This window comes from Scomber japonicus, chromosome 4 (assembly GCF_027409825.1).
Source record: "Scomber japonicus isolate fScoJap1 chromosome 4, fScoJap1.pri, whole genome shotgun sequence".
Lineage (NCBI taxonomy): Eukaryota > Metazoa > Chordata > Actinopteri > Scombriformes > Scombridae > Scomber > Scomber japonicus.
In genome coordinates this window covers 14,404,515-14,417,788 of record NC_070581.1, presented here as the reverse complement: position 1 = coordinate 14,417,788, position 13,274 = coordinate 14,404,515, and positions in this window count along the sequence as shown.

Sequence of the window (13,274 nt, the reverse complement as noted above, 5' to 3'; positions counted from 1 at the left end):
AGGCTGTCTGGGTCAGTGTGGGTGGTGTTGAAGAAGGGATGGCATACCAACGGAAGGGACACACACACACACAGACATGCACGGAGACACACACATGCGGATAAGCACACTTTGCGGTGTACCTGTTACAGTACTGTTATGAAAGATGTGTCAACTAGTTTCTTGTTGATTATGAAACTTATTTCACATACTGAAACACTGTTTTCTTGCAATGCTGCATGTGACCAAACCATGCACATACCCAGTGCTTACTTGTGGAGTGACAAATAAATACAGTAAGCGCAGAATCCTTTTAAGCATCTTTAACCCTCAACATCTAGTTTGTCTTCTTTATTTCCCTTTATGGAGATTTAGAGTTGAAAAAAAAACTATTACCCTATTCTGTATCAGCTACTACTCATTGAGGCTACATAATATGCTGTTCATACTGATTGAAATATTTTAAATTATGTTGTTTTTTCTCAAAGCTGCACCATTCCTTCAAAATGGAAATATCTGAAATATTTTGTGCAATCATTAAAACACATTTGGTATCTTCGGTAACTTGAGGTCTCCTTTATAATTTGAGTTTGAACATGTTGGCTATGGCTATACAAAATTATTTGTGGGTTCAGAGGGGTTTACATGCTGGATATTTTTCCCCTTTACATGCAGTCCTATATTGGACACAAAGTGCATACAGTATATACACAACACTAACACATACATTAACACAGCTCACACAACCATTAAACACAGAGTATCAAAGCGCAAGCATACACCTTATAAATCCACAGGATTTGGGGAATAAAACTGTTAACCTACTGTTGAGAGTGAGTGTGGCTCGGCAGGGGCGGCTGCATATCATGCAGGATAAGAGATGGGACGTGGGGTGGCTTTATCACTGAAACTGGCCTCGTGGAGCCCAGTGCTCTCTGCCAGCCAGACTCCAAGTTATTCTATGCCAGTGGAGCATTGATTTTCCACACTGTTAGCTCACATTATTCCCCCTTTCCTCAGAGGAAAATTGCCAGGATGAAAAAAAGGACTCCCTGTGATCGATTGGTCCACTGCGCTACTGAATTCAGGTTACAAGCTGAGGGAGATGAGGAGAGAGGGAGAACAGGGAGGGGAGGGAGAGTAAGGATGAAGACAGTGCACAGTGGGGGGTTTGCATGTTAGTCCCATTGAGGTAAATATGGACTTGTAAAACTAGGGCTGAGAAGGAATAGATACAGCAATGCATATTTTTGCACTTTTTTTCATGATAAGAGACTTGTTGCTGACATTATTTGCAGAATCCTCACACAGAAGTAGAATTATGCACTTTATCAATTAATACACATCAAGAGCCCCTTGCTTGCTCTTTTTTAAACGTTAAATCCTCCAAAAAAGTTTTTACTTGAATTTGGCTTGAATTTGAGACCAGTGTTGGTGGGGTTTTCACATAAAGATTCAAAAATATTTGTGCAGTATATATTTGTGAATCTTAAGGAAAGTAGTGCATTGTTTTGACCATATGCTTTTCTTTATGTTCATAACAGCATTCTATAGTCAATTTTTCACACAGTCTTTCTGAGCCAGTAATTATTCAAAAGTACTGGATACAAAGCCAACAACTCAAGTAGCAACAGAACACAATATTATATTCATTTTCCTAGAGGGAAAACTTGACAACAAAGAGATAAGATTGAGTGTATAGAGGCAGTATTGACAGAGCATGCCATCAACAGCCAGTCACTTAGCCATTTACTATTAATAAATAATACATTTTCATTAATGTCAATGGGTTTTTCTTTATTGTGCCATCCTGCATGTTAGGTGAGCCTTTCTCACAGCCTCTCAAGACCATTATGTTAGCAGTGACGCATATGAGCTCATTTTCACATGATGGATGTGAAGGATGCAGAGAGGCACAATGGATAGAGGATTTTATCTATGCTAACAGTATGGCTCTGGGGATGTCTATTTGTTGGTCAATCAGTCGGTGCACCACTTTGGCCCAGACTGACATATTTCAACAACCACTGGATGGATCGCCGTCTGTGATGCCCAGACAATGAATCCTACTGACTTTGGAAAAGCATTACACTGACATTTCTGTGCTTACTAAGTATTGGGTAAATTGCCATGATTTGATACATGCATTTGAAAGTCCCCAGAGGATAAATTGTGATACACGCCTGACTTTTCATTTAGCGCCATCATCAGGACCAAATTTTAAATTTGTCCAATAGTTTGGTTTATGACCAAATACCTGCTCAACTATTAACCTCACCTGTTCTTCATGCTTTGTGTTAAACTAAGTGAAATGTAAGCTTGTTAGCATTTTGCTCATGAGCATGTTAGCATGCTAGTGTTAGCATTTGGCTTTAAATACCAATGTGCCAAAATACAGCCCTAGCGCTGTTAGCATGGCTGTAGACTGATTGACTCATAGGGCATTTTCAAACCAGTGAAGTTTTTTTTAGTCCATTGGACCTTTTATTGGGGACTTTGAGGGGGGTTCAGGGTGTCCCAAGCAAAAAGTGAAATAATTTATTTTCACTATACTTCCATCCATAAGTAACACAATGACAGAATGTATGACTATTCTGGTCATGGGTTTCATACACCTTTAGTAATAAAACATCTAAAAACAGTTTTGGGGTTCGTGATGTGAAAAAGATTTGAGCAATGAAGTACTGCCATCATGATATTTGGGCAGATATGATTTTTTCTGGACCCTCTTCCTAAGATTACATTCTCACTAGACACATAGCCTATTACCAATTAAACTAGTGAACTTTTAGTGATGCTTTTTTGTCCCCCCTGTGACAATAAAGCAAACCAAGTTTATGAACTCGTTCACTGATTCAGCCTCTGATTTGGTTTTGTTTGTCCAGGTTTTAAGATAAGATATCTGTCTGTGAGATTTCTGACCCACCACCGATATCTGAAAAACAAATAAAACCAAAACTCTTTACATGGTTTGCATGGTTTGATAGCTCTATGGGTAAACTGTGTGGGTTTTTTGGAATTTGGGAGACTCAAATCTGAGTTTAGCTCTGTAAAATGTTTTTATATATATATATATTTTTTTTTATGAATATTGCACCTAGAGGAATGTTTTCTGTCCTGAATAGCCCAGCAGGTAGCCCTTCTCCCATGAGGGAAACCCTATCTAAAGTGTACACTCATACAACAGAAGAGGCCTTTCAATGAAAATGTGTCCACTGTGTTTCTTATTTTACTATAATATCATGAAGATCATAAGATGAAGCGGCAATGCTCTGCTTGGGGTCTTGTTTGGGTTAAAAGACTTCCATAAAGCTTTGATGTTGAGTTTCTCTGTTGCGATGAATAAATCAAATCACACTATTTCTGTCAATGACAAGGCAGCTACTCCATATTTGACGTAGCAGGAGTCTGTGATGATAAAAGCTGTAATATAAAGTACTGCTTATATTTTCCTGATGTTGAAAATACATGATGTACTGTGACACTTTGCATTAATATGACCTCATAGATGCAGGTATGTTCACGTACATTATGAAAGACTTTGAGTGTAAAACGAGCATTTTCTTTGTTTTTCCACAGATCATTGAAACGTTTAATTCATATTTAACTTTTACAAACATTACTGATTTAAACAAACCCTTAAGAACCATATATTCATTATTGAATACTGTGTGTGTACTGACAGACTTGTAAATCAGCTGGAAGTGATAGCACATTTCAAAGCTGTGTTTTTTCACATTTAGCGTTGGGGTGACCCTTTTATTTATGTTTGGCTTACGGATTGTACCTTCAACAGAGACAGATGTGACAGAAAACTAGGAAAACAGTTTCTTAATCATGTTTCTCATAATTAAGAAGAAAAAAAGGTGAGAATTATTCAATTTACTGATTACGGTATGTGGTTTACATCTGTCAATGCAAAATAAGGTTAAGTAGATAGGTTTCTAAACAGGTTGTTTACTTTACCTGCTGTAAATACCTTGTAAATAACCTTGTGATAAACTAATTCTCAATTCAAAATCTGTATCTACTGTATCATAACACTGTTCCAATTATTACTTCTGCCAAATTTACATGTCATCTAGATCTAAATGGCCAACAATCCTTGTATTCATATGTTTATAAACAGGGCAATTCCTTCTTTTTGGGGACAGAATGGGTGATAAGCATTGTCACTTTAATTACATCAAAGTAAATATTTCATATTGGCCAAATCAGATCTTGTGGCTACAACATTCTTGTAAATGGAATTTTATCTGTAGCTCGGGACCATTAGTGGCACTGAGTTCTGAGGCAGCCTAGAGGACGGTAATTAAGTCCACTCAGCCGTGACTAAACATTTTTGACATTTTTCCTAGTCCGGAATGAACTGTCAGTGTGCAGAGAGAGTAACCATCTTGTCACTTTGTGTTTGTATAAGAATAGCAGAGAGCTGGGTGCTGCGCTGCGAGTCCAGAGTTTCATATCAGACATTTTTCATTATCGGAAAAAAAGGAATGAAATGCAGAAAAAGAGAAAATGGTGGTGCCTTAAACATGGGTTTGTCTATCTGTTCAGTGTGTGTGTGTGTGTGTGTGTGTGTGTGTGTGTGTGTGTGTGTGTGTGTGTGTGTGTGTATGTGTGTGTGTGTGTGTGTGTCTGTGTGTGTGTGTGTGTGTGAGAGGAAGAAAGACACAGACTGTAACCCATTTCTAATTCTAAGTTATTTCATTTCACAACAGTACTGAGAGGAGAACTGCCTAAAATACAGTAAGAGAAAGATATTCAGAAAATGTTTCGAGCTCAGTTGATGCAAAGAAAACTAGGCCACATTTGACTTTGCTTTGTATCATCGTTTGCTGATGGATCAAATCTGTCAGAATAGCCCAGTTTCTCATATTTATTTGGACCTTCAACCGAGGTGTGTGTGTTTGTCTATGTGTGTGTGTCTAAGCACATTCATTAGCAGAAACTGAGGGTGATCTCAACAAAGTTGTTGCATATTGTGTCACATTTTGCATCTCATTTCGGGTAAGGTACCAGGGTACTAATATGTTTCTCCTCTTGTGCATGCAGATATAATGAGTTACAGTGGTATCGAAGACAAAATCCAGAGATAACAAGGTGACTTTGAACTTGCCTCTCAGGGTATTCCACTAGCATCCTTAAGAAGAAGAAAACAACCAATGCCTTAATAGCCAATACAAGCGTTCCATCAACTTTGGTATGCTTGAGTAAATTGAATACCCCTGCTTTGCCTTTTGTTCTAGAAAATGCATCAAATTGATTGAAAGAAGCAATTATGGTACCAGGGAGCGGTATTGATTTTATGAAAGTGTGCAATTACTTTAATTGGAATAACCGTGTCTCGATTAGATGTTCGTAGTAAACTATGTTCAAAAAATGTCTGCATTTTACATAGTTGTTTTGATTTTGAGCAAATTCCATTTCCAGTGCAGCCCAACCTTTGTACCTGATTAGCCTGTTCATTTTCCTCTGTACCCATTTTCTCTGGGGATTCAAAATACATTCAATCAACATGGGTTCAATGGTAATGAAAAAAGTCAATGGGAACATTAATGAAAATTCTTTCCAATGTCACATGTTTGAACGATTCTTCTGCACAATAATGATTTGATTTGTGAGTTGCCGTAGAGTCACACAGAGATGTATGCCTGTGTTTTATCTCTGAATGTGTTGGTTGCCAGGTACGATTGAAATGCATCTTCTCTTCCAGAATTACTGAGTTACACCCAGTAAAAAAGGGGGAAAAATGAACAGTGAAGTCAAGCCTTAAATCTGGCTGCATACCATGTGACTTGACATGGAGCAACCAAATGAGAGAGAGAGATAGAAAGAGAGAAAAAGAGTGAGTGAGAGAGAGAGAGAGGGAAGAGAGAGAGAGAGAGCAATACCCCCATAAAACCATCTCTGCTTTCAGTTCAAATAGGTCCTATCATCTCCATGACAACAGTCGTAATGGTAACATGGAAATATATTAATGTAAAACCATGGCAACGTTCTCCAATTGAATTAAGCAGCACCTGTGCACATTACAGAAGAAGATAAAAGACAAAAGGAGCCAGCTTCTGCTTGCCAAGCAGCTGTGGCTTTCAGACCTTAAAAACCCATCTACATTTCCTGAACGCATTTGTTTTCCAATGTTTTCTGTGCGGCAAATTACCGTAGCGTTGAGCATTTTTTGAGGGGTTTTCTGTCGTATTTGTGCAAACAGATGAGAAACTGGATAATTATGTTCTTTTTCCGCTGACTGCAAGCCGGCACCTCTGCCAGAACTGTGTAGCCGGATTAAGAGTATGTGTGTTTTATCATTAAATCACATAATGGCGGGACAATCATTCTGATAGGTAAAAGGACACAGTGTTTGTGTACAAAGAGACATGTTAGACACACAAACTCAGTACATTGTGCTCTCTTTCATTCAAAACAGGGTGTGAGAGAGTGAAAGTGGTTGTGGTCTGCCTTCTTTTCTCTGAGCTGAGCTGAAAAGAGAAAACATTATCTACATCACCATGCCATCAAACCTGATGGATTTTATCCCATCCCACCCCCTTCACCCCCCCCCCCCCCCCCTCCTTCTTTCTTCTCTCTCCCACTAGCCTCTGTGTTCACTGGTAATGGCAATGTAGCATTCTCTCACCCTTGAAAATGTGAGTGTGTGTGTATGTGTGTGTGTGTGTGTGTGTGTGTGCGTGTTTGTTTGTGTCTGTAAAAGAGGAAGAAAGAAGGGGTAAGGCTGGCGAGGACACATTGCCTAAGTGAAATTACTCTTAAAAGGATATTGTTGTTCCCAAAGTGTGTTGAACAGCATGTTCAAAGGCCATATTTTATTCATGGGGGCAGTCATGTCCAACACAGAGACCCATACAGTACATCTACTTGGGCTCAACTCTGTTGCAAGGTAGCATCGATAAAACTCTAATCTCCAATCTCTCAAGGGATCTGATGATAAACTATTTTCTCCATCCTGCTTTCCATTGTGCAACAATGCCACTCTTTCCAGACAGATAAAGGTCCAAACCGTCAGCGCTAAATGTGCTTACACATTATAAGGCACTTAGGTCTCCCTATAGGCACCTACTCTGCAATAGGTCAAAATTGCATAACCATCCCTTTCAAATCCTCCAGCTGTTTAATACTGAGAGGAATGACAGAAAGAGGGAAGGTGGAAATTTAAAAGAAATCAACACTGAGTGAAATATACAGTAGATGAGGGTGCTGTACAGAAAGAGTGTGCACCTTAAAGCAAACCTTGGATGGTTTGATTTCAGCCAAATTGATGCATAATTAGTGGAAGATTGCAATAATTTGCCAGATATTACAGACATAAAAAACTTTTTTTTGATAGGAATTTGACCATGGAAATTCCTTTACCATATATCTTGTAATCACAGATATTTCTCACCATGAATCCACTTGTAGAGACTGATTGTAATATAATAATAATAATAATAATAATGATAATAATACATTTTATTTAAGGCGCCTTTTCAGGGCACTCAAGGTTAGGTTATATATGTATATACGTATATATATAATTTTGTAGTCAATTGTAATTGATTTTGTAGTCATATACCTTTTATGGAGGTACAAAAATTTCAGTCTAGTTAATCACAAAAAAAAACATTTTAACACCTGTTAAATTTATCAAAATATATTTTAAAAAATTTAGTTAATCTACTCAATCAACATGTTCACTATGATCGTTTTCTCAGCTTTCTCAGTCTAAGAAGCTTTTATGGACATGCTGTAAGAGTTTTGCTCATAGTGAAGTGACTCTAAAGTTGCTAACACATTTAGAAGAAAAAGGAAGTAAGAGAAAAAAACATATTCATCCTGTATGCCAGGAAGAAAAAAAAAACTTGTTTATTAGATTGAATTAGATTTATTTAATAATATTTTGGTGAAATGTTTCTTTAACTTCCATTATGTTTGATGGTTGATCAATGTTTGATGGTTGATCATATTTGGGAGAATATCTCCTGGTAAATAATGTAACTTTTTCATGACATATTCCTTTAAGATCTGGTATATTTGTACTAAATAAAATCCACACTGCATCCACATTTGAGGCCATACAAAAATGTCAGTGTCTCTAATAAATGTATCTGGTTTGTCTTCTAATTTCACAGCTTACAGGACCTGGATAGAGGCCAGTGAAGGCACCATCCTTCAGCCCAGATAAAGATCAAGTATGCTTCATTTAATCAGTGGATGGAACATGAGAAGCAAAAGCATTGTTTCACCACCATGCGTGATAGAGATTATGTAGGATCTGCATGTGTTGACTTCTCAACAGGGAGTGAAAATGGATGGGCTTTTTACAGAAAATGATGTTGGTATCATATCCAGAGATCTACATAAATAGAGGATTTTAGCATCAGTTTACTGCAAGGCTGCAAAGGTTAATGGCTGCTGGAAAAGGATGATACAAATATAAAATGTTGACTTCTGACCAAATAAATTCCAATAAATGTACAGTCACTGGAAAATAAAAATGTTTTTAATGGTCGTTATTGCTGTTAGGTCACATAAAAAGATGCCTGGATTCAAATTAGCCTACCCCCCCCCCACCCCCCCACCCCCCCACTCGGTAAAAAACATCTATAATTTGAGCTACTCAAAAAGAATCCTAATTGCTCATCTGAAAGGGATTATGATTGGATCCTTGAATTTCTTTATGTAGGAATGACTCAATTCATCCGCTTGAATGACAAACAATTTTCACTGGCAAATGATGCCATGTGCCTCATTGGGCGGACATAAGAATAGGCCCTGTTTTCCTACATGTGCGCAAAACATGCACTCAGTTACATGCATGTTACAAATTGTGTCCAAAATGCAAAAACAATTCCTGAGCAAATGTCACCGTTTAGTTTTGATTGTGCACACCAAACACTGACTCATCTTTCTCCTCCCTCTAGTTTTATACAATATTTGTTTTTTAAAGAAACTTTTACTCACTTGACATTATGGCCATGTGCAAATGTTGGTCTTTTTAATGATATGAATACACTGAGCTAAGCTCCTGCAGACTGCAATACAGCCCCCCCCCTCCCCCCAATTGAGAGCTGAAATGCTATAGGCAATTAGAAGAGTCTCTTGAATTTCCTTGAAATGAAGTGCTAAATGAAACGTGGTCAGACTGACAAGTCTGCTCTCTTTTTCACTGAGCTTCTCTGTCTTCCTGCAGCCCGTCATGCGGAGGGGAAAGGTATACACGTCTCTTTCACCAAATCAAGAGTCAATGCATGTAAGCCCTGTGGTGATTTTCCTTAATTATGCTTCAGGGTGATTTGCAAGGTGGATGACACAATGAGGACATGATATCACTCAAATAATATCCGAACACTTTTCTTTGCTGCAAGCTCAGATTTATAGGCATACTGTACTTCTGGGAGTCAGCATTTTCCATTTATGAAATAAATGAAGGAAAAACACATATGGACATCATCTTTAAGTGGTTCAGATGTCAGGGGCTTAAAGTCCTGCAACAGGCTATAGGAGCTGACCTCTAGGGAAACTAGGTCATGACCTCATTGCCTGCAGAACTGCATTGAGGACAATATAGAATCACTATATGTACTATTATACTATTATATATATATACCTATCTGATTCTTGGAAGAGGAAAAGGCTTGTTTATGTTTCAGATTGAATTTTCACACTTATAATGATGTTTGAGATAGATATACAATTCTTTTGTCTCTCAGTAAATGAATGATTCCAGAAACGTTATCTTAAGTGTTGTTTGTCCTCTTAGAACATACTGTTGACACACTCAGGACATGCTGTTGGTTCCCATGCCCTGCTGAATCAACCAGGGTCAGTGTGACCTGGCACAGGGGTCAAAGGTCAGCAAGCTGGGTCTCAGCAAGACTACCCCTGTGTAGGTTTCACTCAGGTAGTCATGAAATGCATAATGTTTTATTTTTAAAATGATTTTCCAAGTACCCTTTTGCATCATCCTCTAAATATTTCTTATACAGTAACCTATAATTTAAAATAAGTACAGTAATATATATTCTCTACTTACTCTTTAAAGACATTTAAAGGGGAGCAGTGAGACAGATCTCAGTAAATGAACAATCTTTGGCATTTCATTTGTGGCCTTGAGACAAATTTAGCTGTAAATGCCCTGCAGGCTTTTTCAGTTTTGCATTTATTCAGATCATTATTGCAGGGCAGGTAAAAGTACAATATGTCCTGCACTTGTGTAGCTGTTTCATGTTTACAATAAAAACAAAAACTGGCTTTGTTCATGAAAATGGTGAGTAAGGACAAAGCAAAGAGTTGTTATTTAAAATAAAATAAAAACACACCTAATAAAATAATTTAGGGTCTAGCATGATAAAAACATTTTGCTACCTGAAACGGGATGTAAAGTCTGTCTTTTCACTTAAAAAGTTATTCAGATGAAATAGTGAACATATTTAAAATACAGTATAATCTCAAACATATAAATGTCCAAAATGCTACAATACCACTAAGAAGCTAACAAAATGTATTTAAATATTTCATTTTGAATAAAAGTAAAAAAAAGTATAGCTGGCAGTCAAAAACAAGAGATGTGAAAGTGTAGTTGCAAGCCAAAAAAGTCTGGCACAACTTTTTTATAGGTTCATCATACAGTAGAAGGAAATTAAAAAACACATTTCTTTTTTGTCTGTAACAGCAACATTTTCATCCCCACAAAATTCTGCCAGACTAAAATATTTATGCAATTATATTCTCTTGTGAAAAAAGAAAGGTTGACTTAGAAGTCTTGGTATTATAAAAGGTGTGAAAGCCATAGAGCAACCATCAAATGGGCTCTATAGCAAAACCACAGAAAAATGCAGATTAACAGTTACATTACTTATTGTAGTTACAAGCAAAGAAAAGACAAACAAAATACCTATACCATGATGCTGTTTACTGTGGTTTTGCCTGGACTATTTCATTGTCTTTCTTTATCATTTTCATTGTTGTGTTCCCTTTTGTCCTCTGTGAACTGCGAAATTGTTTCTTGTCTGCATTTTTTTTTTAAAGTTTTCATCAATAGCACCTTTGCCATTTGTCAGGGTTAGATTTATTATTTTACTGACATACCTGAGTGAAAGTAAATGAAGTTGTCTGACACTGTCAAGAAATAAATGACCAGCTCCATGTGCATTTTTATTGAAGCCATGTAGAAAATGTTGTGAATGAATTGAGTTTGGTTTCATCATTATTTGTTAGTGTAGCTCTACCTTAAGCATTTGAGAAAAATACAACATTATCTATCTATCTATCTATCTATCTATCTATCTATCTATGTATATGTATATACATACATACATACATATATATATATATATATTTAGAAAATGGAATATATATAATATATTATATATTGTATAGTGAGAGAACATCTGTTACTTAATTGTTTATGAACGCCTTGCAGTATAAATCCACAGAAGCAAATAAGGAAATGTGTAACTTCAAGATATGGTATTTGGTAAATGCGTTATGTTTTAATGATGCAAGTCAGGGTTAAAGATGTTTAAAAAAGGCAGAGGTAGCTTCAAAAGTGGTAAAAGTTTGAACTAAATGGGTACATCCTGCCACTGCTCAAAACGTCTTACCTAAGAAAGGAACAACTCCTCCATGGAAACATTTAATGCAATAAATGAAAAGTAAAAAATTAAATAATGATACAGATACAGAATGTTCTATTTGCATTTGCCCTAATATCACGTCCTTAGTTGTTCACAATCACAGTACTGTTCAAGGAAAAACAGTCAGTTATTCTTGAGCAGCTTTTGATGTATTACAAGGGAACATAAACTGTAATTTACTAAACAATGTATGCTACGCGTACTAGCACAGTAAAATCAGTAGTATGAAGTAAACCTCATGTGGGTGAAAAACAGTCAGCGCGTGACTCTTCAAAGTTACTGTTCCTTATCATTAAAGCAGCTTTGGAAGTCATCATGTAATGACGTGACAGACTGGAGGCTTGCTCTACTGTTTTCTATTGCTGCTTTGGGAGAGAGATGTTCAGCATTCACTTTTTTTTTGTATTTAGCTATCCAAGGTCATAGAAATATCACATGCCGATTCTGTTTTTTAGATGAATTTCGCTTTAAATTAGCACAACCCTCAGCAGTTCTTTTGTTCTCCAACGCTTTACTCAAATCAGCCATCATTTCTGCAGAACGAACCGAAAGCCAAATTATCTTATCTACCTTTCATCTCCCAAATTTTTTCATCTGCATCACATTTTATTTGAGATTAAAGTAGGGCTGTGTCTTTGTGCAGCACTAATTGCCATAGAGCTTCAGTAATTAAAGGACAATAAAGCCTTAGTAGTAATTAGTTTCTCTTGTTTGGTTGCTAGCCCATCAATTGTGCTTCAATAATACTGATCATTAGCATGCGCCTGGGCAGTGAAGGATGCTGGGAAAGGAGCCCTGCACACACAGCACTCCACATTCCATTCCCATGAAGCCATGGCACCGAGCCATGTGGTTAACCCTCTGTGTGCTGAGCCAGGAAGAGTGGCAGGACGTGCCTACCAGTAAAGGCCCACACTGTAAAATAAAGAGGTTGAACTGTAACATAACAGGCCTGCTGAAATAATGACCCGCTTTTTCAATTTCTGAAGGTTTGGAACACAAGAGCTGCAGCAGTGGGCAGATGCTGCTGTCATGGTTTGTATAAACAATTGTACCCTTCTCAGTGTTACATGCTTCTTTATTCACATCCAGGTTCACCTAATGAAAGCCTGTCTGCAACAGTGTTAAGGAGTGATACAGTAAAGAGGATATATTAACACTGTTTAAATGCTGATGCGTTCTAGAAACGGATTAAATTAGGAATCTTTAAAGGCAACAACATCGGGAGAATAAAGAACATTTCTGTGCAGGCAGAGTGTATGGATTGTGCTGTAAACTGTGGCATAGTAATAACGCCAGGCAGCAGAAAATGTGCTCTGTTCTGTACTTTGCCTTGACATGATTGAAAGACAATGGTCCCATGGATAGGCCATTTCAACATCAAATGTGCATGCACATCACAGGGCAAGGGTGTGCTATCCATCACATTCAGTGAGCTGTCAGAGGCAGCTCTCACAGCCCCAGCTTTTCTCCACACACATTTGCAACTGCACGGCAATACAAGATTAAACCTCCTTGTACATATTCCACCCTGGGCAAAGTGTATTTTAACACTCTTTTCAAAGTGTTCACTGTTATAAGTGTGCTGTTCTGCATTATTGTGTGAGCTTACTGGTTTCTTGTATTTTTGCACTTATTTATTCAAAATAAGACTGA